Source organism: Arvicanthis niloticus, chromosome 8 (genome assembly GCF_011762505.2).
Source record: "Arvicanthis niloticus isolate mArvNil1 chromosome 8, mArvNil1.pat.X, whole genome shotgun sequence".
NCBI classification, from domain to species: Eukaryota; Metazoa; Chordata; class Mammalia; order Rodentia; family Muridae; genus Arvicanthis; species Arvicanthis niloticus.
In genome coordinates, this window is record NC_047665.1 from 82,828,082 (window position 1) to 82,850,994 (window position 22,913).

The following is a 22,913-nucleotide window of genomic DNA, read 5'->3' on the forward strand; positions in this document are numbered from 1 at the left end:
GGCTCCGCAGGACTGGACCTCTGCTCCACCTCCCGAGTCTTACTAATGCCACACATGGGGGTGCAGCCGATCCCGGTCTATTAAAGAGGCCCCCTGCCAGAGAAGCATTGGTCTTATATTAGGCCGTTCCTCTCTTACCTTAAAAGGGCTCGTGGTACACCCCAGTGTAATAGATCAGGATTATACCGGAGAACTTCAAGTTCTCTGTGCTAGTCCACAAGGTGTATTCTCCATCTCCCCTGGGGACAGGATTGCTCAATTAATTGTTCTTCCAAGCTTGCATGATTGTTTTCCATCCACTGAGAAGCTTAGAGGTTCTCAGGGGCTTGTTTCCTCAGGAACTGACTTCGCTCATCTGGTGGTTGATTTTAAAACTAGACCCACCTTACAGTTAGCAATAGAGGGGAAGAAATTTACCTGAATTCTGGACTCAGGAGCGGATAAAAATATCATTTCCGCTAATTGGTGGCCTAAGGCATGGCCTGTAGAGAGATCATCTCACTCCCTACAAGGATTGGGATATGAGGCCAGTCCTGCAGTCAGCTCCTGCTCGTTGACTTGGAAGTCACCAGAGGGTCAGACAGGAAGTTTTATACCTTATGTGCTTCCCCTCCCCGTCAACCTCTGGGGAAGGGACATTTTACAGGGCCTAGGGCTGGTTCTGACCAGTGAATACTCCCCACAAGCCGTAAACATTATGAAAAGCATGGGATTTAAAGAAGGGAAAGGTCTTGGCAGGAACGAACAAGGAAGGTTAGATCCTGTCTCACAAGAATCAAATGCAGGAAGACAAAGACTGGGTTTTTCCTAGTTGCCACTGAGGGTTCTATGCCCATACCCTGGCTCACAGAGGAGGCTGTTTGGGTTCCTCAGTGGTCTCTATCCTCTGAGAAATTGGAAGCTGCTACAAAACTAATTAAAGAACAAGTGCAGCTCGGTCATTTAGAACTTTCTACCTCCCCCTGGAATACACCTATATTTGTTATTAAAAAGAAATCCGGGAAGTGGAGGCTTTTACATGATTTGAGAGCCGTCAATGCACAGATGCGACTATTTGGCTCTGTGCAACGAGGCTTGCCTCTACTCTCTGCCTTGCCTAAGCAGTGGAGAATTATAATTATAGATATTAAAGATTGTTTTTCCTCTATTCCCTTATGTCCACAAGATAGACCAAGATTTGCGTTTACACTACCTACTGTTAATCATTTTGAACCCGATAAGAGATATCAGTGGAAAGTTCTGCCTCAGGACATGGCCAACAGCCCCACTATATGTCAGCTGTATGTACAAATGGCCCTCGAGCCAATTAAGAAGCAATTTCCTTCGCTGTTGCTGGCTCATTATACAGATGATATTATTATGTGTCATAAGGATTTAAGTACTTTACAGACCTCATACCCCTTATTATTAAAAACCTTAGAACAGTGGGGTCTACATGTTGCCACTGACAAAGTTCAATTTTCAGAGATTGGTTCCTTTTTAGGGACAGTTATCTATCCAGAAAAGATAATTCCTCAGAAATTGGAGATTCGTAGAGACCAATTACATACTTTAAATGATTTTCAGAAATTATTAGGTGATATAAATTGGTTAAGACCGTTTTTAAAAATTCCCTCGACCGAGCTGAAACCTTTATTTGATATTTTAGAAGGGGATGCTCATATTTCCTCACCGAGGGCCTTAACACCAGCTGCGAGCCGTGCTCTGCAAGTAGTAGAAAACGCTTTGCAAGATGCCCAGTTGAAACGCATAGATGAAACCAAAACCTTTGACTTATGTGTTTTTAAAACTAGACACTTACCAACTGCTGTATTATGGCAGGAGGGGCCCTTGTTATGGGTTCATCCTAATGCGTCTCCCGCAAAGATCATTGAAAGGTATCCAGATGCAGTTGCTCAACTTGCCCTTCATGGGCTAAAAGCGGCCATTACTCATTTTGGAAGAGAGCCTAAGGTTTTGATAGTGCCTTATACTGCCCATCAAGTCCAAATATTAACGGCGACCTCTGATGTGTGGGCAGTGCTGGTTACTTCCTTCAATGGTCAAATAGATAATCATTATCCTAAGCATCCCATCTTACAATTTGCCTTAACTCAAGCTATCATATTTCCACATATTGTGTCTCAGGAGCCGCTCCCAGATGGAATGGTAGTTTATACGGATGGGTCAAAAACAGGAGTGGGTGCTTATGTGGTTAATGATAAGGTTACATCCAAACAATATCATGAAACCTCACCTCAAATTGTGGAATGCTTAGTGGTGTCAGAAGTTCTGGAAATCTTTCCAGGTCCCTTAAATATTGTTTCAGATTCCTTCTATGTGGTTAATGCAGTAAAAGCATTAGAAGTTGCTGGGTTAATTAAGACATCTAGCAGACTTGTAGAAGTTTTTCAAAAGATTCAGCTTACCCTGGCTAAGCTTAGATCCCCTGTCTTTATAACTCATATTAGGGCTCACTCAGGCTTACCGGGACCTATGTCCCGTGGTAATGACCTGGCAGATCGAGCCACAAGGTTAATTGCAATTGCCCCTTCGCCAAAGTTAGATTTGGCTAAAGCTTTTCACAAAAGGTTTCATGTGACAGCTGAGACATTACGATGTCGATTTAACATCTCTAGAAGGGAGGCCAGAGATATTGTGACTCAATGCCAAAACTGCTGTCAATTCCTACCTGTTCCCCATACAGGAGTTAACCCTCGGGGAATCAGGCCCTTACAAATCCGGCAAATGGATGTTACCCACATCCCATCCTTTGGTAAATTACAATATTTGCATGTCTCTATTGATACCTGTTCTGGAGTTATATTTGCCTCTCCTTTGACCGGAGAGAAGGCGGCCCATGTTATTCAACATTGCCTCGAAGCTTGGAGTTCTTGGGGAAAGCGAAAATCCTTAAAACTGACAATGGGCCAGCCTACACTTCTCAAAAATTTCAACAATTTTGTCGCCATATGGAAGTGACACACCTGACGGGTCTTCCTTATAACCCCCAGGGACAGGGCATCATTGAGCGTGCTCACCGCACCCTTAAAACTTATTTGATAAAACAAAAAGGAGAAGTTGAGGAAGCTCTGCCCACGGTGCCACGAGCTACTATTTCTCTGGCACTTTTTACCCTCAACTTTCTGAATTTGGACAGTCAGGGCAACACAGCGGCTGATTGCCATTGCCTGGAACCAACTAGGCCAAAAGAAATGGTAAAATGGAAAGATGTTTTGACTGGTCTATGGAAAGGCCCGGATCCTATTTTAATAAGATCCCGGGGAGCGGTCTGTGTGTTTCCACAGGGGGAAGACAATCCATTTTGGCTGCCAGAGCGACTGAAGCGGCGACTAGCGGTTCCTGAAAAAGACCCCCCGAAGGATTCATCTGCAGATGCTCTCAGCTCCCATTTGGACTCTCCTAAATCGGGTTCCTAGTATATACAGTGAATTTAGATGGTTAACCTATCTGCTTCTCAAAAACCTATGCCCTTGCCTTCTTAAAAGGCGTTGCTGCTGCTAACTTGTACCAATGTAACTCGCTTTATATTCCAGTGCTGGTCTGCTTTTCTATAAGCAGGCCTAATAGCCAGTTTACCACTCTGATCCCTATCCCCGTTCAGACGTCTGAGACCTTGATTTTATTTTGATATAACTGCAGCCCTTATCACTGCTATTACCATCCCTACAATTGCAGCTGTGACAGCTGACTCAGACATGGTTAATCAAGTTACAGCAGCTACTGTTGTTAATCAAATTTCAGAAAAAGCCTCTGAGGCTTTGACACTTCCACAGAAAGTGGATGTATTGCAGGCATCCTGTTGGTCAATCAGAGAGTTGATTGGCTCTAAGCCCATGTGAAGCAGCTCACGGATGTGGTTCAAATAAGCTGTGTGTCAGCAGCCCCACATCTAGGTCTTACACCTCTGAGATTTGTGAATGATGCATTTACTTAAAGCCATAATCTTTCTGCTTATTTAAAAGGAAAGTGGAATGGGAAGTTGGACCAGGTACAGCAGCAATTGCAAACCCGGATTTCCAGCGGATGGAACCTGCTGCCTGTGGAGATTTTACTTCTTAAATTTCTTCTGCCTTTTCTTTCTTTCTTTCTTTCTAAAGAGCGGGAATAGGCCTGCTTGATACAGCCCTATGATGTGAATTAGTATTCATAGATGGTTGGTTTGTAAGCTCAAAGCCCAACAAAAACATGACAAGGTAGCTTAAAGCCTAAGCACTCGCAGCCTTGGAGCAAGCATCCCTCCCTGAAATTTGACTATCTAGGCTGGAAAGTAGCCGATGACTGTGACCCTCAGTCTATGCACTCCAGGGGTTCGTCCCATTGCACTGGGTAGATGAGAGAGCTAAGTCCAGTCAGCCCTTGCCTAAATAACCGGTACCTGAGCAGTTAGAGGTGTTTGCGAGTGGGTACTCGGCAGGGAATGTTCCAGGAGTGTGGATAGATTTCCCGAAAGTATGCTTGGTTGCATAAAGGTTTGATGCCAAAAGCCTCCCCTGGTGGCGCCCCAGGGTAGAGGCTTCCTTTCCCCGTCAAAAGGCATCGAGATTGGGTATGGGAATTAAACCCATTACAATATCTCATTTTGCACAGGGGATCAGGCCTCTGCTTTCCCTCACTGAGTTGATGCTGCATTTAATGGGCGAAAGGCTGTTTTATATTAATAATTTAAACAGGGAGAGATGTAGTGAGCCGCTGTTTCAGTGGCTACACATTTGCATTTTCCAAGATGGCGCTGGCCTCGTGTTTCCCCAGCAGTAAACAATTATTCTGCGCAGCTGCTAGGCAGAAAGAGCGCCAAGTCACTGGCCTATCCCGAGGCGTAATATTGGGTGGTGAGCGAACAGCCATTCAGAAGTGAATACGTCACTCTAGGGTGTATTTAAGCGAGCCGCTTCCGGTTTCTTCCGTCTTTCCGCTTTACCGTGTGGAGTAGTAAAGGGTCCTCGTCGCAGTACACCCGATTACCGCCTCCTGTCCTTATTCACGGGCAAAAAGGGATTTGGGGGGCGCTCGTTTCAAATCTCAGAGCCAGATCCCATCCAGCTAGCTTATTGTCTGTGCTTCCATAGGCAGGCAGAATCTCTGAATTCATTTGTTATGTTTAAAAACATGCATTTGCTGTCTTTTCTACTAATTAAAGGGCTAAGGTCATAAAATGTTGATTCATGCAGATAATCAAAAGGGAACCTGGGGTATATGGATGAATAGATATGATTTAGTATGCAAAAGCTAAGCTATTTACATGAGCTATCTAGAGAGCAGGGGAGAAATCTGTCAGCTTGCACCTAACACTGACTTTGAGTCATTTCTTCTGCCATTCCCAAACACCCCTTCCTCAAGATGCTCTCTCGAAGCTAAAAATGGTCCTTGGCACATTCTATAGATATAAAACAATGGGATCTTCATGACATAGGACAAGAACAGGCTATCCTAGAAGAGTTCCAGTGAGATTCCAGTATTGATAGAATAGCAGAATCCAGAGGCCTTGTGTATCAGAACAATGAAACATTGCAATGAACATTTGAAAGCAAAGAAGTGTGGATAAAAGGGTATACTCTTGGACACTCTGTGACACACTATACCTTCCACAACAAGATTTATTGTCTGGGGGAAGTTGCAAGGGTGGAAAGTAGGTATGAAGGAAAGGGAATATGAGTGAGATAGGAATGCATGATGGAAAATTCACAAAGAACCAATAAAAAGTTTTTTAAAATGTTCATCATTGTTAGCAACTAGAAAATGCAAATAAGGAAAAAAGTTAAATTTCCACTCACTGCAGAGTGCCAAAGATCAACAAAACAACTGACAACAGATGCTAGAGAGAATATGGGGAAAAGGAAAGATTCATTCACTATTGATGGAATTACAAACTGGTACAACTCCTCTGGAAATTAGTGTGAATTGTTTTTTCAAAAATCTAAAAGTAAGTTTATTACATACAAAAGATATGTGGTTCCTTGGCAATTGCTCAAAGGACTCAGCACTCTCTTACTCCACAGATAACTTGCTTAGACATGTTCTTGCCCCTCTATTCACAATAGTTAGTAAAGAAAAAAAAACGTAAATATCCTCCATCTAACAAACTGATAATGAAAATGTGGTACATACAGAGTATGGAACACTATTCCACTTTGGAAAAAATTATAAAATTTATAATTAAATGGATGGGACTAGAAAATACCACATTGGCGGAAGTTACCCAGATCTAGAAAGGCAAACATCATATGTTCTTTCTTACCTGAGGTTCATAGCTCCAAAACTTCAAATGTGAGTACATCATGAAGAGTAACAAAAGAAACCAAGAAAATAAAAAGGAACATGGGAGAGTAACTACTAGAGAGGGAAATAGCAGGAAACAAATAAGAAGAAATAAATCATCAAAATGTGGGTGGAGGGTAAATATAATTGGGAAAGGATAAGGGGTATCAACACAGAAAGAGATGGAGGGAAGAGGTAAAATGTATTAAAATATTTGTAAAAATTATAATAGACTGTAGAATTTTATTTACCCAAATTTACATATAAGATACATAAATATGTACAGTACATGTGTGTATTTAATGAAATAATGCCATTTATACTGACAATGCCTCTCAGGAACCACTGAGTGTTTAACAAAAACCCCAGTACTAGGTATGAGAATCCCCTTTTGAGTTGTTGGTCAGAGAAATTCAAGAGAATCCTCAAACAATATATACTATTGCTGTTCCACTGAGTTGCTTCCCAAAAGTTGAAGACAAGTTCCTGTTTCTGAAGATAGCATATACTTTAGACACAGAATTGGAAGTAATCAAGCTGGATCTGATTCATAAGCCTCTCCCCAGGGACTAGCTTTTATAGTTCCAGAAAGTACTATTCAAACTGCCAAGGTAGAAAAGCAACTAATAGTCCTATCCATCCATGAATCCTATGAACCACAATGATGACTAGTATAGCAAGATATCCCAAAAAGTACAATAAAGGCATTCATTTCTTGCTGGTCACCAACATCTATTTAAATGGCTTTCAAGACTTCTCAAAAAATGGGGAATCATGCCTAATTCTAGAAGCCTAGCTAACTACCTATGACTAGTGCATCATGGATCTTAGATAAGAACCTTTTATTCTTATTTTAATAAACCAGCATAATTCCTAACTGTACTTCAAATACATACCCTTATATCTGCACATAGTATAGTTTTTACTACTCATCAAATAGGTGCCAAATCATCTTTGTAGCCAGTAGAGACCATTATGAAAACTCTCTCTCTCTCTCTCTCTCTCTCTCTCTCTCTCTCTCTCTCTCTCTCTCTCTCTCTCACACACACACACACACACACACACACACACACACACCAAGTAAAGATGCAGAAAACAACTGACAGTGGAGCGCCAAAATTCAATGAATGCATCTACAACACAACTCCTGTACCTAAAGCTTAGATAGAGCAGGGAGATTATGAGTCAGAGGACTAGGAAGTTTGTTGTGAGATAAGATATACCCATCATAATTCAACAATATGGCTGCCAATCAGGACTGAATTTTAACAACATAAGACTGTCTATTGCAAAACTAGAAAATCTCATGCAGCTCCACCCTTGGCAGAAGACTTATAGGCAACTGAAGACTGTGAAGAAAGAGAAAATGAACTATTTCCAGGGATGAGCTCCCTAATTCATTTTTCAGATGTAAGTAGTCAGCCCTAAAATCGAGGAGACTGCCCATATATTTACTGGTGTGTGTGTGTGTGTGTGTGTGTGTGTGTGTGTGTGTAACAAGAACAAGGAAAAAAGAGAAAAGCTTTTAATGAAGGAAGAGGGGGTAACCAGAATTGAATGAGAAAAGGGTGGGGAAAAAAGGTAAGAAATAATGTAACTATATTTTAATTTTAAAATATATTTAAGATGAAAATAAAATAAAATGATTCTATGATATCTGGCTCCTTCAAAATGTTTACCTGTGTGTGGTCATTCATTCATGTTCTTGGAAGTTATCTTCCTTGTGAAACTGCACTTGAATTCAAACTTTTCAATTTCATTCACTAAAAATACAGGAAATATATCTTTTGTTGTCCCCAAAGTGCATATTTTACTTGCAGAGATGAAAAACAAATTGATAACCACAAGTTCTAGGCTTGCAAACATAAATAACCCCTTGCATCTTAGTACAATGTATTGAGCCAAGCCAATGGAGATCACAGTGGTGCTGATTAAGGTTTTTCTAGAGGCATTCCAAAGGTCCCAAGGATACTTTCTATGGTGACTTTTAAGCCCACCCAAATGTTCTACCATTGCTTTGCTCATGTGTCCATTCATACAAATACAATGTGTGCAAAAACAAAAGAAAATATGCAGATACGTTTGATAATAAGGAGTCTTGGATAATAAGTTCTGGTTAAAACTAATGAGTAAACAAAATCCTGGCTGTTTGGTAATTCACACTGTAGGAAGACACAGAAACTGTGATAAATTTCACTCCCCTAAACATTTTACTGTGCCTATGGGAGGGAACATTTTAGTCAAGAATGGGCCTCAACTTGAGGAAGATTGAATGTTTTTCAAGCAAGAAAGAGGGCAAGATGAGTAGATCTCCAAGACTCTGCTTTTTGAGTTAGGAAAGGCTCTATTTACACAGGTGTGGATGTGTGCTAAACTCTGTGTGACTATTCCAGGATATTGTCTGTGCATGCCCATGTGCACACTTACTAATGCATTTGCTTTCTGGTACACACATATGCACATAAGAATGGCTAACCCTTAACAAACATCTATAATTCCCTATGCCAAGTTCTATTCTGCATGCTAGGAAAGCAATCCCATTTTATCTCCACAAGAATTCTACCAAATAGATTCTAAGACTACAAAACTCTGACATAGTGTTGGTCATCTTTCCATTACTGTAACAAAATACATCCCTAATTAAATTATAAGGAGGGAATTTTATTTTGACTTATGATTTGAGAACTCCTAGTCTATAATTGGTTGCTTCCATTGCCCATAGCTGTCTTCTGGACATGGCATGGCTATTAACACAGAAACTGTGATTACCTGGACAGGATCAAGCTGGTTAAATGTCAAGAATACATGATATAGGGTTTCCTGAAGTTCCTTCCTTAGACAAGAAACTATGGTTAGTTAACTTCAGCTAGGGGAGGTAGAGTCATTTTATTTTTTTTACTGATAAACTACCTGTACCCCCAATGAATGGCCCCCACTCATGCAGAGGCACACTAATCAGACTCAATAGGTTATATACTTGAAAGGGAGAAAGAGAAAGAGGGAGAGAAAGAGAGAAAGAGAGAATGACAGAAAGAAAAAAGAAAGAGAGAAGGAGGAAGAGGAAGAGAAAAAGAAGAGGAAGAAGGAGGAGAAGAAGGAGGAGGAGAAAAAGGAGAAGAAGAAGCTGAGAACTGGGGACACAGCTTGGTACTTAAGGGCACTTGATGCTATTGCAGAGCGCTGAGGTTTGATTATTATGACATACATAGTGACTCAGAGCCATCATAATTCTATGGGATCCAATGCCCTCTTCTGACTTTCACAGGCACTCCATTTGTGTGAGGAACACATACATACATGTAAGCAAACACTGATACATATAAAATAAATCTAAAAGAAAAGAAAGAACATGAACTTGGGAGGAAGATATTTAGGGGTACTAGTAGGAATTGGGGGAAGAGAATGGAGGTAGATTGAACAAGATACATTGCATATCTCTAAAAATTCCAAAAAGGTCATAAAAAGTTATTAAAAATAAATAACCATAATGTATAGGTTTCTAAAACACATTTTTTGTTGAGAATACAAATTTATTTATTTATTTATTTGCTTATTTATTTAAAATTACTCATTAATTTATTTACTTTACATCTCCATCAAAGCTTCCCCTCCATTCTTTTCTCCCATTTCCTCCCTCTCCTGTCCCTCCTCTTCTGCCCTCATCTACTTCTTTTCAGAGAAAGAAGATATCCCATGGTTATCAACCTGCTTTGGCATATCAAGTTATAGTAGGACTGGGCACATCTTCTTTTATTGAGGCTAGACAAGGCTGTCCAGTAAGGGATAAGCGATCCAAAGGTAAGCAACAGAGTCAGAGAAGTCCCTGCTTCTGCTGTTAGAGGTCCCATATGAGGACAAACTGTACATTTATTACATATATGAAGAGGGACTAGGTCCATCCTATGTACGCTCTCTAGTTGGTAGTTCAGTCTCTGTGAGCCCCTAAGTGTCAAGGTTAGTTGATTCTGTAGGTTTTCTTCTATTGTCTTTGACCTCTCTGAATCTTTCAATCTTCTCCACCCTCCTCTTCCACAAGATTCCCCTAGTTCTGCCTAAAGTTTAGCTATAGGTCTCTGCATGTTTTCATCAGTTGCTAGGCAAAGCCACTCAGATAACTGTTAAAATACCCTCCTGTCTGCAAGTATAGCAGAATATTATTAATAGTGTCAGGGGTGAGCTTTCTCTCATGGCATGGGACTCAATTTGGGCCAGTGACTAATTGGACATTTCCACACTTTCTGCTCCCTATTTATCCCTGCACATCATACATGCAGGAATAATTGTGAGTCAAGGGCTCTGTGGCTGAGTTGGTATCTCCACACCTCCATTGGAAGTCTTCCCTGGTTATAGGAAGTGACAGTTTCATGTTTTATGTCCCCAACTGCAAGGAGTCTTAGCTAGAGTCACCATCCTAGATTACTGGGAATTTACATTGTCCTAGATTTCTAACTTGTCCCAAATATACCACCTGCACACACTGATTTCAGTTCTCTCAGTTCTCTCCATATTTGATTCTTCATGTTCCTCTCTCAACCCCCTTTTCCACCCACTTCTCTCCCTTCATCCACCCCAGATGTCTGTTTTATTTCCACTTCTCAATGAGATTCAAGCATCCTCCCTTCTACTTGTTACTTGGCTTCTTTGGGTCTGTGGATTGTAGCATGGTTCTTGTATAATTTATAGCTAATATCCACTTATAAGTAAGTGCATATCATGTTTAGCATTTTGGGTCTGGGTTACCTTTCTCAGAATGATTGTTTCTAGCTCCATCCATTTGCCTGAAAACTTCATGATATTCTTGTTTTTAATAGCTGAGTAAAATTTTATTATGTAAATGTATCATATTTATTTTATCCGTTGTTCAGTGGAGGGACATCTGGGATATTTCCAAATTCGGGCTATTGTAAATAAAGCTTCTATAAACATAGTTGAGCAAGTGTTCTTGTAGTATGGTGGAGCATCTTTTTGGAATATGCCCAGGAGTAGTGTAGCTAGGTCTCAAAGTAGAACTATTCCCAGTTGTCTAAGAAACTGTCAATTGATTTCCAAAGTGGCTGTACAAGTTTGCACTCCCATAGCAATGGAGAAGTGTTCCCCTTGCTCTACCAACTCACCAACATGAGCTGTTGTTTGAGTTTTTGTCTAATGCATTCTGATGGGTGTAAGATGGAATCTCAGAGGCATTTTTATTTGTATTTCCCTGATAGTTAAGAATGTTGTTAAATGTAGTTAAAAAGAACATTTCTTTAAGTGCTTCTCAGCTTTTAAAGATTTCTCTTTTGTGAATGCTCTGATTAACACTATACTTTGTTTTTAATTTTGTTTTATTTTGTTTGGTTTGTTGCTGTCTAATTTCTCGAGTTCTTTATATTTTGAATATTAGCCATCTGTCAGATGTAGGGCTGATGAAGATCATTTTGCATTCTGTAGGCTGCTACTTTGTCCTATTGATGGTGTCCTTTGCCTTACAGACGCTTTTCAGTTTCATGAGGTCTCATTTATCAATTGTTGATATTAGAGCATGAGCTGTCATGTTTTGTTCAGGAAGTTGTCTCCTATGCATTCAAGGCTAGTCCCCATTTTTCTTCTATCAGATTTAATGTGTTTGCTTTTATGTTGAGATCTTTAATTCTCTTGGATTTGGGTTTTATGCAGGGTGATAAATATAGATCTATTTACATTCTTCTACATGCAAACATCAAGTTAGTCCAGCACCATGTTTGAAGAGGCTTTCTCTGTTCCATTGTATAGATTTTGGCTTCTTTGTTAAAAATACAAGTGTTCATAGGTGTATGGGTTTACTTCTGGATCCTTGATTTGAACCAAATGATAAACCTGTCTGTTTTATGCCAATACAATGTGGGTTTTGTAAGTATTGCTTTGTAGTACAAGTTGAGATAGAGGATGGTGATTCCTCCAGAAGTTCTTTTAATTGCATAGGTTTTAATCTATCTTACATTTTTTGTTTTTCCATATGAAGTTAAGAATCGTTCTTTTAAGATTGGCAGATAACTATATTGAAATTTTGATGGGAATTGCATTGAATCTGTACATTGCTTTTCATAAGACTGTCACTTTGCTATGTTAATCCTACTAATTTAAATCCTTGCCATATAGGGCTTTCACTTGTTTGGTTAGAGTTACACCAAGATATTTTATATTATTTGTGGCTATTGTGAAGGGTGCTGTTTCCCTAATTTCTTCTTGCATGTTATCATTTGTATAAAAAAGGGCTACTAATTTTTTTTAGGTAATTTTGTATCCAGTTACTTTGCTGAAGGTATTTATCAGCTTTAGACATTCTCTGGTACAAATTTCGGGGTCATGTATGTATACTATCATATCACCTGCGAATAGTGATTTTGGACTTATTCCTTTCCAATTTGTATCCCTTTGATCTAATTTAGTAGTGTTATTGGCTCTCTAAAACACATTAGTCAACCTGCATTTCCTAATCTCAAACATGGAGCTCTGAATTCATTTTCCCTTACAATCTTCCCTATAAAATTCTGCTTTGATGGTTGTTGTACTTCCTCTCCCTAGAACCAGTTCCCACAGAAGACATCTTTCATCTGCCTTTGGGGGATAGAGAAGTGCCTTTAATTGCAGATTCCTTTGAAATTATAGTTATTAATCCCCAGTGTCATTGGCATGCCAGCTTTGGCTTGTTTGATAGGGAAGAGTTGGTCCTTAGTTGAAGAATTCTATAAAACAGTTCTTCAGCCCTTATAATAATTCTGCTTCATCTAGTCACAGAAAACTCTCACTTGGGTGTAGAACTCAAGATATGTTCATGGAGAGAACAGAGCTAAAGCTTAAAATGTACCCGAAGGGATAAAGCGCCTTCTATTCTGTTTACTCACTCCTATAACTTCCTCTCTTTGTCTTCATTTTTTGACCAGTTTATGAAGGGATTTCATAATAGTATTAAGAAATTAAGTTATTAATTAATATTAATATTAAGTCACATTAAGAAGCAGAAATTGCCATCCATTTCTCCCAAACAATAGGAAGAAACCTACTAAGTTCAGAACATTGTGTCTAGACACAACATTGTCTATGGGTGAAGCATGGAAATGTGGTTTCCTCTGTCTTCTTTAAATAAAGCATAACACTCAGGTATTACACACCGGACAAGTTCCACTGGCCCAGCACTCACCTTTCTTATTCTCTGTGAGTGCTTCAGTGTCCCTGATGCTGGAGAAGTAGAATAGAGACCATTAGAGAAACAGTCAATGCTGAAATATAGATCCCAGCCTTAGCAAACTCTCAGGTTTGTTTGTTCTTTCTATGCAACTGACTTAGAGGATATTATTTAAATGTTTTACCTTATTGATTATATAATATTTTCCACTACGATTTTTTTTTAGAGACGGAAAATAAAATCATGATTTTAGAAAAGCAGGTGATTTAACACAAGTGATCCATCAAACCAATGCTCTCTTCATCACACTAAGAGAAAATCTGGACCACTCTTTCTCACTGTACTCAAGACTAGTTACACAAAGGATTCATCATTCTTCACTCTTGGATACTGTCAAAAATCTATATAGTAAAAATTCCATAAAGTTGTATTCAACTGATGGGCATTGTTGCTGCTTTCCATTGGGTAATGTAGAATATGATTAAAATACATTATAGACATATATGAAAATGTCACAATAACACATACGATTTTGTTTTCTAATGAAAATCTACTAAACTAAGAAAAAATGCAAACAAGGACAATTCTGTAGACCAAATAACTCAAAGGAAAATCAAGATAACGATTTATCCAATGGTGGCAAGATTTGGTTTTCTCAAATATGCTTCAAAGTTTAAACAGGACAACTCACACTGTTGGCTACATAGTAATTTCATTATTATTATTTATTTCTTTAAAATGTAGTAATTTTTATTTTTATAATACTTTGAAATGTGTGCAGAAAAATATAGAAGTCATGTATGTCCCCCAACTTCATACAAAATGTCTTCTATTACTACTAACATGTAGAATGCATGTAGTTACAATTGAGTCAATATCAATATATTGTTATTAACTAAAAATTCCATAGTCTACATTAAGGTTCACAGTTCTATAGGTTAGGTTTTGATTAAGCCATCTGGCCCTTAAAACAGCCCATACTCGACTTGTTCAATGCATAAACACACACACACACACAAAATAATCACATATCACACATCCTTGATCATCAGTGGTCTATTTTACTGCTTTTATTGTTTCCCACAAAGCCATAACATTAGCATCAAAAAGTATGCTGCCTTTGAATTGGTTTTATCATAGGACAATATGCTATACTAATCAGCTGAACCATCTCAAGTCCCAATCTCTTATTCTCTCTTGTGACCACCCCCATGCAGAAACTACCTAGGGCTCGCCTCATTAGATCCAGATGAACAGAAATGAGGAAGATGTTTCTCCTACCTGTAATATTGTAAAAATTTAGAGTTTGATGTGGACTCATGAGCAAAGGTCAATTATTGTTATTTTTATACTAAGTTTTTGTCTTGAATTAATACTGTGATTTTGTTTTAAAAATGTTTCCTTTTTTCTATATTTCTACAATTTTTATTTCTAATGGATTTTGAAATTTATCAGTTGTTTTTTTCCATTCTTGATGCTATAAATCTCTTCAAAGTTTTCAATTAATAAAGAGAATTGTACTTACTAATTTTTTCAGCTTCTAAATTATGCACATATTACTAAAATGCAGCAAATTTCACAATATAATGTGTAATTTTTTTGCCTCAAGTTGGCAATATTTCCTTTACTGTGTATTCTTTATCTCATAGCAATAATTGATCAATAACTTGCTTGACTTTAAAATCAGAGCTAGACTGTCAGATTGGGGGATTATTTGATTATTTTAAAATAAGCTCCCCAAAACCCAACAATGTGAGCAATGCGTCACACTTGGTTGGATATTAGTGAGTAGAACATGTGTGTGGTTGTAGACATCTGGCTATAGATTTTCCATTTTAAACATTTATCAGAAAATATCTCCCTTCCTAGATTGTGATTTAGTTCTAGTTTTCTTTCTGTTGTTATGGTAAATAACATAACCAAAAGAAATTTGGGGAGTAATATGTTTATGTAACATATCACCATCGAGGGAATCCAGGTCATATACTCCAGACAGGAATCTAGAGTCAAGAACTTTGATGCATCCTGCCTACTGGTTTTCTCCCAGATCCATATTCAATTATCATTCCTGTATAACTCAGGCCCCACAATCTAAAAATTAAACTGCCCATGGTAGACATCCTACAACAACTAGCACACATGAAAATGTTCCCATAGACATGGACAAAGACCAATCTAATGGAGGCAGTTCTTCACTTGAGGTTCCCTTATACCAGGTTGATCAGGCTGACATTCGAGTCTGGCCATCACAGATGCTCTGAGAAGATGAATGTGTTTATTATCGGGTATCATACACAATGGATACTCTTGTCTTTGTAGGGTATGGAGATTCATAGAGAGTTTTATGACTTGGAAGCTGGAGAACTAAAAAGCCACCTGGTGATGAAGGGTGGAAGATGTTGCATGACAACCATCCATCAGTTCACATTTCAATTTCCTTGATCCTCAGAAATAGGAAATAGAGCTGACCATGCCCTTCAGTGTCTGGAATGGGGAGCTCTGCTATGTGGAAATCATGCTGTCCTTGACTTTGTGTCACATATCTTTCTTCCTCAGGGTGTCCATAATTATTTTCCTGAATCTTCCAAGAAGAGCTATTGACATGTGTTTGACAATGGAATTAAGGAACCACAAATATTTAGGCACATGTATAGCCTAGAGCAATAGTTCTTAACCTTCTCAATGTTGGAAACCTTTTAATACAGTTTCTCATTTTGTGGTTACCATCAATCATAAAATAATCTTGTTGCTAGTTCATAACTATAATTTTGCCGGTGTTGTGATTTTTAATGTAAGTATATTACATACAAGATAATTAATTTGTAGCCCCTATGAAAGAACCACTTCTCTAGAGCATGTACAGCTTTTCTAACATGGTTTGTATCTCTAATCTACTGAAATGGCATCTGACCTATGAATCATGTTCTGTCTATTACCTTTTATTTTACTCATTTCACATTGTTCTGAGTCAACTAGTGTCCCATATTGAGGAATATCTCATGTCAAGTCAGTAGTGGTTCTATCCCAGTGGGGGCAGCACAAACCCTCTGAAAACCAGTGCTGGTCCTGTTGTGGATGCAGGACACAGCCCTGGAGATTCTCTGCAGAAGGAAAATATCATCATACTGAAGTATTTGACTGCACAAATGACATATAGATGTAAGAAGTATGGAAGGCAATGTTCAGAGGAACTAGGAAGGACATGATTGAACCAGAAGCCAGCTAGGCAGTGAGAATTACTCAACACCATTAAACCCAGAACTGTGTGGAGTGGTACCTAAAATTTGGATGATGTTTAAAAAAGTGATTATGAGTTATTGGTCAGGGAGAGCTCAGAGATAGATAACTAGATGAACAGAACTAGTGTCATGATTTTTGAGTGCCCACAGTAACTAGATGGGATGCTAGAAGCATCACTCAATTTGGATGCCAGATACAAAGAAATCAACTTTGAACTGAGTAAGAAACCTGTTTCTCTCTCTTTTACACACACACACACACACACACACACACACACACACACACATACCCCAGAACTACACATGAGAAGTGTCTGATTCAGTGAACCAGCCATCAATATCAGTCCTAGTGCAGGCCATCAGACCTCTCACTTTTACTATCCTGAGGCCTCCCTCAGGCTCACCCTGCATCTGCAGGTGTTCCTGCAGGAGAAAAGCTGCATTTTAAGTGAGGCAAGCATGAAAGGACATCAGCAGAGGTGATACTGGATGTGCTTAGTTAGAAAATTAGAAGCATCCTACTTAGAAGAGAATAGACATGGAGAAACAGCACAGCCAGCCACAAACCTCACAGTTTGTTGGGGGCCGACTTTTAACAGAAAGCGGCTATCAGCTTTGCAGCCATCTTGAGCCATATACCCTGACATGAGACTTGGATTACAATAGCCTACAACAGCTGAGAACACTCGGATAATCTTGGTTTAGATACCTTGAGATTAAAGGTGTGTGAGATTAAAGGTGTGTGAGATTAAAGGTGTGTGACTTAGAAGTATAGAGATCAGAATTAGAGACAAGACCTAAGGGCATGATTAAAGATGTAACTTAGAGGCGTGGCTTAGAAGTGAGACATATAAAAGGCAGAGACAGAACAGATCAGAATTAAGACGATAGAAGACAGAACCAGAGATCAGAGACTATAGAGGGATCATCAGAGACGAATCTCAGACATTAGGTAAAATCTGGCCTCACCCTCGCTCTTGCTGAACCCCCGACCTAAAGACCGGAGCGGCAGCTTGGGCCAGCATACAGTGGCTGCCCAAACGTGGGTCGGCCCGGGCCTCAACATTTTGCCTGGGCTGCAACATTATTTTGGCACCCAACGTGGGGCTAGTGCGGTCCCCAACAACAGTTAAAGTACACAGTGAGTTGTTAACCTCAGAAATGCTTTGAGCTAAGGAAAAATAGAAAATTCCCCCCAAAGTCTCTGACTAAAATGGATAGCTGTATGGAGAAAGAATGGCCTCTGCTCTCACTTCTCAAGGTAGACCCTATTAAATCTTACTCGTGTGCAGTCCTATACTTCACCTCTAAGTCAGCCCTCTACTGTACCCAGAATCCAAACCCCAGATGTGTGACCTTGAACAGAATAATTGACAAGGTTTGGGCCACTTCCAGTGATGGCAAATTGGAGCAATGAGGCATTTTGGATACTGTAATCAAGATGGTTAAGGCTACCATGTTAAAACATGAAAGTCAATAACATCAACCCAGTTACTTCTAAGTTGATAACAAAGCAACACAATAACTTTCCCCTTTAAGCAAGGATATGAGTATGACCTCACAAGATAGATATGGTTGTACTGGAGAATGGATGTTTTTAGATAAGTACCCTTTGGTAGGTCTCCTCACCTTAAATTGGGTTATAAATGGCAGAAAGTGAACATAAATCAAATGAGAATTTGGCCTAGCCACTAGCCAACCATGAGAAGATACTATGGGCCTACAGGTACCCAGCCTCCAGGGATGGTACATGCTTTAGAATGTTTTCAACTTGGCAAGTCTATACCCCTTGAGCTATGTCAACAGGGTAGGAACAAGCCTCTCTAACCTGCTTTTGCTATTTCAAGTGTATGGAAAACAGAGTCCTGCCATTGTTCCCAGAGATTTAGCCATACCCTTGTTTACAGTCAGTCAACTATGAATTGGCTGCTTATCATAGGAAATTGTTAATTTTCTCTGACATAAGCAATCTCCTTCCTCATTCAAGAGGTCTTATGTTTCTTTTAATAATCAACTAGAAAAAAAACACCAGAAGGCAGGTACATGTGCTGAAAAGTCCCTTGATCTTCCCAAAGGTCCATTTGAGCAATTGAGCAATTGAAAATTTGAGCATTTGAGTTTTAGAATTTCCAGGCTATGACTGTCTCCCCTGTGTACAGTGGAAAGGGAATGAAGCTCTCCTACTTGGGCTACTGAATGTATTAGTTACATTTATCAGAAACCACTTAAGGAATAAGGGGTTTATTTAGACTTGCAGTTCATCATGGCAAGCAGTGCCATAAGACAATTGATGCAGCTCTTGATGTATCTAGGCACAGTGCATCTGTTGTCAGGAAACAGAGGGCAATGAATGTTCCTAATCAACATCTTTCTCCTTTATATTCAGAATAGGACAAAACAAGGAAAGTCACTGCCCATGTTTTGAGTAGGTCATCTCATCTCAATTAACGTTATTAAAATAACCCTTCAAATGGAAGTTTTATCTCTTTGATGATTATAGATTCTGTCAAGCTGACACACAATGTTAATCAATGCATTGAACATCCATCCACAGAAGTGCCTGCCTACACCTCCTCTGGCTGTGGTCAGGCTTTCATCAGTTGTCAAGTCCTCTGGGTACTGAGCTGGACCATAGCTATGGTCTTCTTCAGTAGAACTCAGACATCTTCTAGGAACCATTCAAAACTTTTGTACTGTCTCCTTCTAAAACATTTTCCAGGTAATTGTAACCTCCCCAGCCTCTCTACAAAAATATAAATCAGCCTTTCATGGGCACTGGCTCCTGATAGAACCTGAACTCACAGTCATCTTATGGGTGGATTTAAGACCTAGTGGAGCTGGGCACTCTGATAAATGCCCGTAATTTTTTTATGCTAAAAAAAGCCAAGAGGTGAAACCCTCTACCTACAGGAGATAGTCATGTAGGTTAATTCTCTTCTTGTCTACTTTGGTGCTATAAGATGCTGATATGTGTCTTATGCCATAGGTGTGCCCTCAGCACAGACAAGTAAGCCCTCTACAGAGATCCCACCCATTTCTTCCCTGTTTGCCTTCACTAATGTCCTTACTACCCTGGTCCTTGAGCACTTCTTCACCAAAGATATGAACCCCAGACCTAAGAATTTTCTCTAAGTCAGTAAACACAGGCTCAGGTATTGACAAACAAGTTAGACTGTGAAAAAAAATCACTCTTCTGGATCCTATTGTATGAAATGGTTCATGAGATGTTCCCTGTGGACAGGGCCTTCCATAGATAAATCTTGTTGTTCTATCACTCATCTTGTTTTTTTTTTCTTTTATCTTGAGTTTAGAGAGTAAAGTTGGGAGATATCACACCATGACCTGCCCCTATCTGATCTTTCTCCCTGTAACTCAGCCACCCTGTCTCCAATAAACCAAATAAATCCACAAGTAAAAATGAGAAGAGAGGCAAGGATATGTATTCAGTGTGACAATATTAAGAGTAACAAAGCTAAAAAGAAAACACAGTCAGTACCCTGCAAAATATAGGTCCATCAAAGAACTTTGTGTACAGAACTCCATTAGCTCATAAGTTAAAGCCCACAATTGACAAATGGGGTTTCATAAAACTAAAAACTTCGGTAACAGCAAAGGAAGAAATCAATCTAGAAGATGAGAGAGAATCTTTTCCAGCTATATGTCTGATATACAATTAATATCCAGAATATACAAGAATCCAAAAAAACAAAGAGTCGGGAAAACAAATGGCCCAATTAATTCAAAGTGAACTATGAATCTGAGAAGATAGTTTTTTAAAAAAAAAAAAAACCTAAAATTTTTTTAACAATGATCAACAGCCTTAGCAATTAGAGAAAGGCAAATTAAAACTTTTTTGCTATCTCATCTTTCTCCAGTCAGAATGGCTAAGATCAACAAAACAACCTGCAGTGAAGTTGGATAGAGTGTGGGGGAAAGGGAGCACCATTAACTGTTGGTGGGACAGTAACCTGATGCAGTCACCCTGAAAGTTAGTGTGGAGAGTTCTCAAAATCTAAAATAGTTATATGATCTAACTATACCACGTCTGAGTATATGCCCAAAAGACTTGGCATCCTACTCCACAGATAATTGATCAGCCGTAGTCATCCCATTCTGTCCACAATAATGGAAACAACCTTAATATCCTTCAAAGATAAATGGATGATAAATGTGATACATATTCACAATAGATTTCTATTCAGCTGTAAAAAAAGTAATTATGAGACTTTCAGTTAAATGGATGGAGATACAAAATATAAAGAATAAAATAACCCAGGCTCAGAAAGAAAAATGTGCATGTTCTTTTTTATTTGTTAACTCTGGTTCCAAACCTTTACATGTGAGTATTTCACATAAAGTAAATCCACATACCCGAAAAGTAAAAAGGGACTGTAGGGAGGTGGGAAAAAAGAGTTCTAGTAAGGAGGATAACAGGATGGGAAAAAGAAAGGTGGATTCTGAGAAGAAGGATGTGAGGGCAGGAGTGAAGAAACATAACACCAAGGATGCTTGATAAAGCCTAGAACAATGTGTTTACATTTTCTTAAAGTATAGGGCTGACAATTTGGTGGGGATAACAAATACATATGTTCTTCTCTGGGGAAGACTGCTTCTTCTGATCTCACCATGCCTTAGTTTCTGTAGCTCTGTGTATAGGGTTTTCTTAGTATGTCTACTGTTGTTGTCATGTTTAGGCAATTGTGATAATGACATGCAAATAACATTTTACAGACTGAACAAGTTGTACTTGTATGTTTACTCACGTGGGGGGAAGGTTATGTGTGTTATGTGCATATATACAACTTAAATGTACACATTTAAGGTATAAATATATACAGTTAAATAAAATATATTTGGATTGCTAATGTTTCCTTCAATAACTATAGACTAACAAAATCCCAAGTCCCATGCATGTAAAACCTCTCAAGATACTCCTAAAGCAATATCGGCTACTGCTATTGCTTTTGGTTGCCTCCCCGTTCCTGAATACTATATAATTTGGAAATAGGACTTGAAATTGAGCTGGGACTGCCTTGAAGGCTTTCTCCCTTCCCAAAGGACTATCTCCCATAATGTTGGAAGTACTATGAAAGCTACCAAATGGATAAAGCCATCAACAGTCCTGCCCAGATGTAAAGCCTGAGAACTACAACAAATGAGTCATATAATACAATGCAACAGTGGCTCATATATCATTGCAGTAACCAACAGATATATAAATGGACTTAAGGCCCACACAATGGGAAGGCATCCATGCCTGGTATTGTAATGTGCCAGCTATTTACAGCAGGTAAAATCATGGGCCCTAGGGTATAAGGCCATTTTTCCAAAACAATACAACTTCTAACTTCCTTATATTCATAGATTAAGTATAGAAGAAATTACCAATTTTAAAGTGAGTTGGAGAAGGCACGGGAGAAATTGGAAAAGAGACAGAGAGGTAGAAATGATGTATATAGTAGTCATATATAAAATTTTCAAAATAAATTTTATTTTGTTTTTCTTTTATACACAGGGCTTCTCTCTGTGTAGCCCTGGCTGTCTTGAAGACTTACTTTGTAGACCAGGCTGGCCTTTCTGCCACCCAAGTGCTTCGATTAAAGTGTATGCTACTACTGCCCTGCTCAAAATATTTTAAAAAAAAAAAAAAAAAAAACAAAACTGAGGAGAAACAAAGTGGTCGCATCAACTCATCAAGTAAAATTTCTGAGTCATGAGATCCAGGTTTGAATAGAGAGCTAGAAGTGTTCACAGCTAAGCATCTCTGGTCAGGATGTGCTTGCAGCCACTACCTTTGGCTCTGTTTGGATCTAACTGCAAAGTGATCTGACAGTTTGACACAACCCTTGAACTTGGCTGGCATGAGAGCCTCACTATTTTCTCAACATGACATTCCTAGAGAAATTTAATTAATGGACAACATTCTTTAAATAATATGATAGTCAACAAGAGAAACACAGAATATCTTCATTACTGCCAGGACACTTACATCCAGAAATCGATGCTAAATTGATTGCTCCAAGTATTGGTATTAGCTTTTCTAGTCATTATACTTATTTCAATTATCATTAATTTCAATTATCTCATGAAATTTTCTACTTAACATTTAAAATCTGTGTCTATATATTTTGTTTTAAGCATGAAAATAAATACTGTTCAGTAAAAGACTGCAGAATGATAACTGAAGCCTAATAAAGACAAAAGGGTAGAACAAGACAAAATCATATGCCTAACCAACTTAATGGTGACATTCTGTTAAACTGTTGAAAGGT

General features: G+C 38.8%; 1 long non-coding RNA gene across 1 annotated transcript in view; it reads left to right on the top strand.

Annotated features, from left to right (window-relative positions):
• LOC143443220 (uncharacterized) overlaps positions 1-17,263 on the top strand; it is a 33,162-nt gene extending 15,899 nt beyond the window's left edge. The window contains exon 3 of the long non-coding RNA XR_013111986.1: positions 15,722-17,263. This is a non-coding gene — a long non-coding RNA (uncharacterized LOC143443220). The remainder of the gene's footprint in view (positions 1-15,721) is intronic.
• Positions 17,264-22,913: the final 5,650 nt, after the last annotated feature.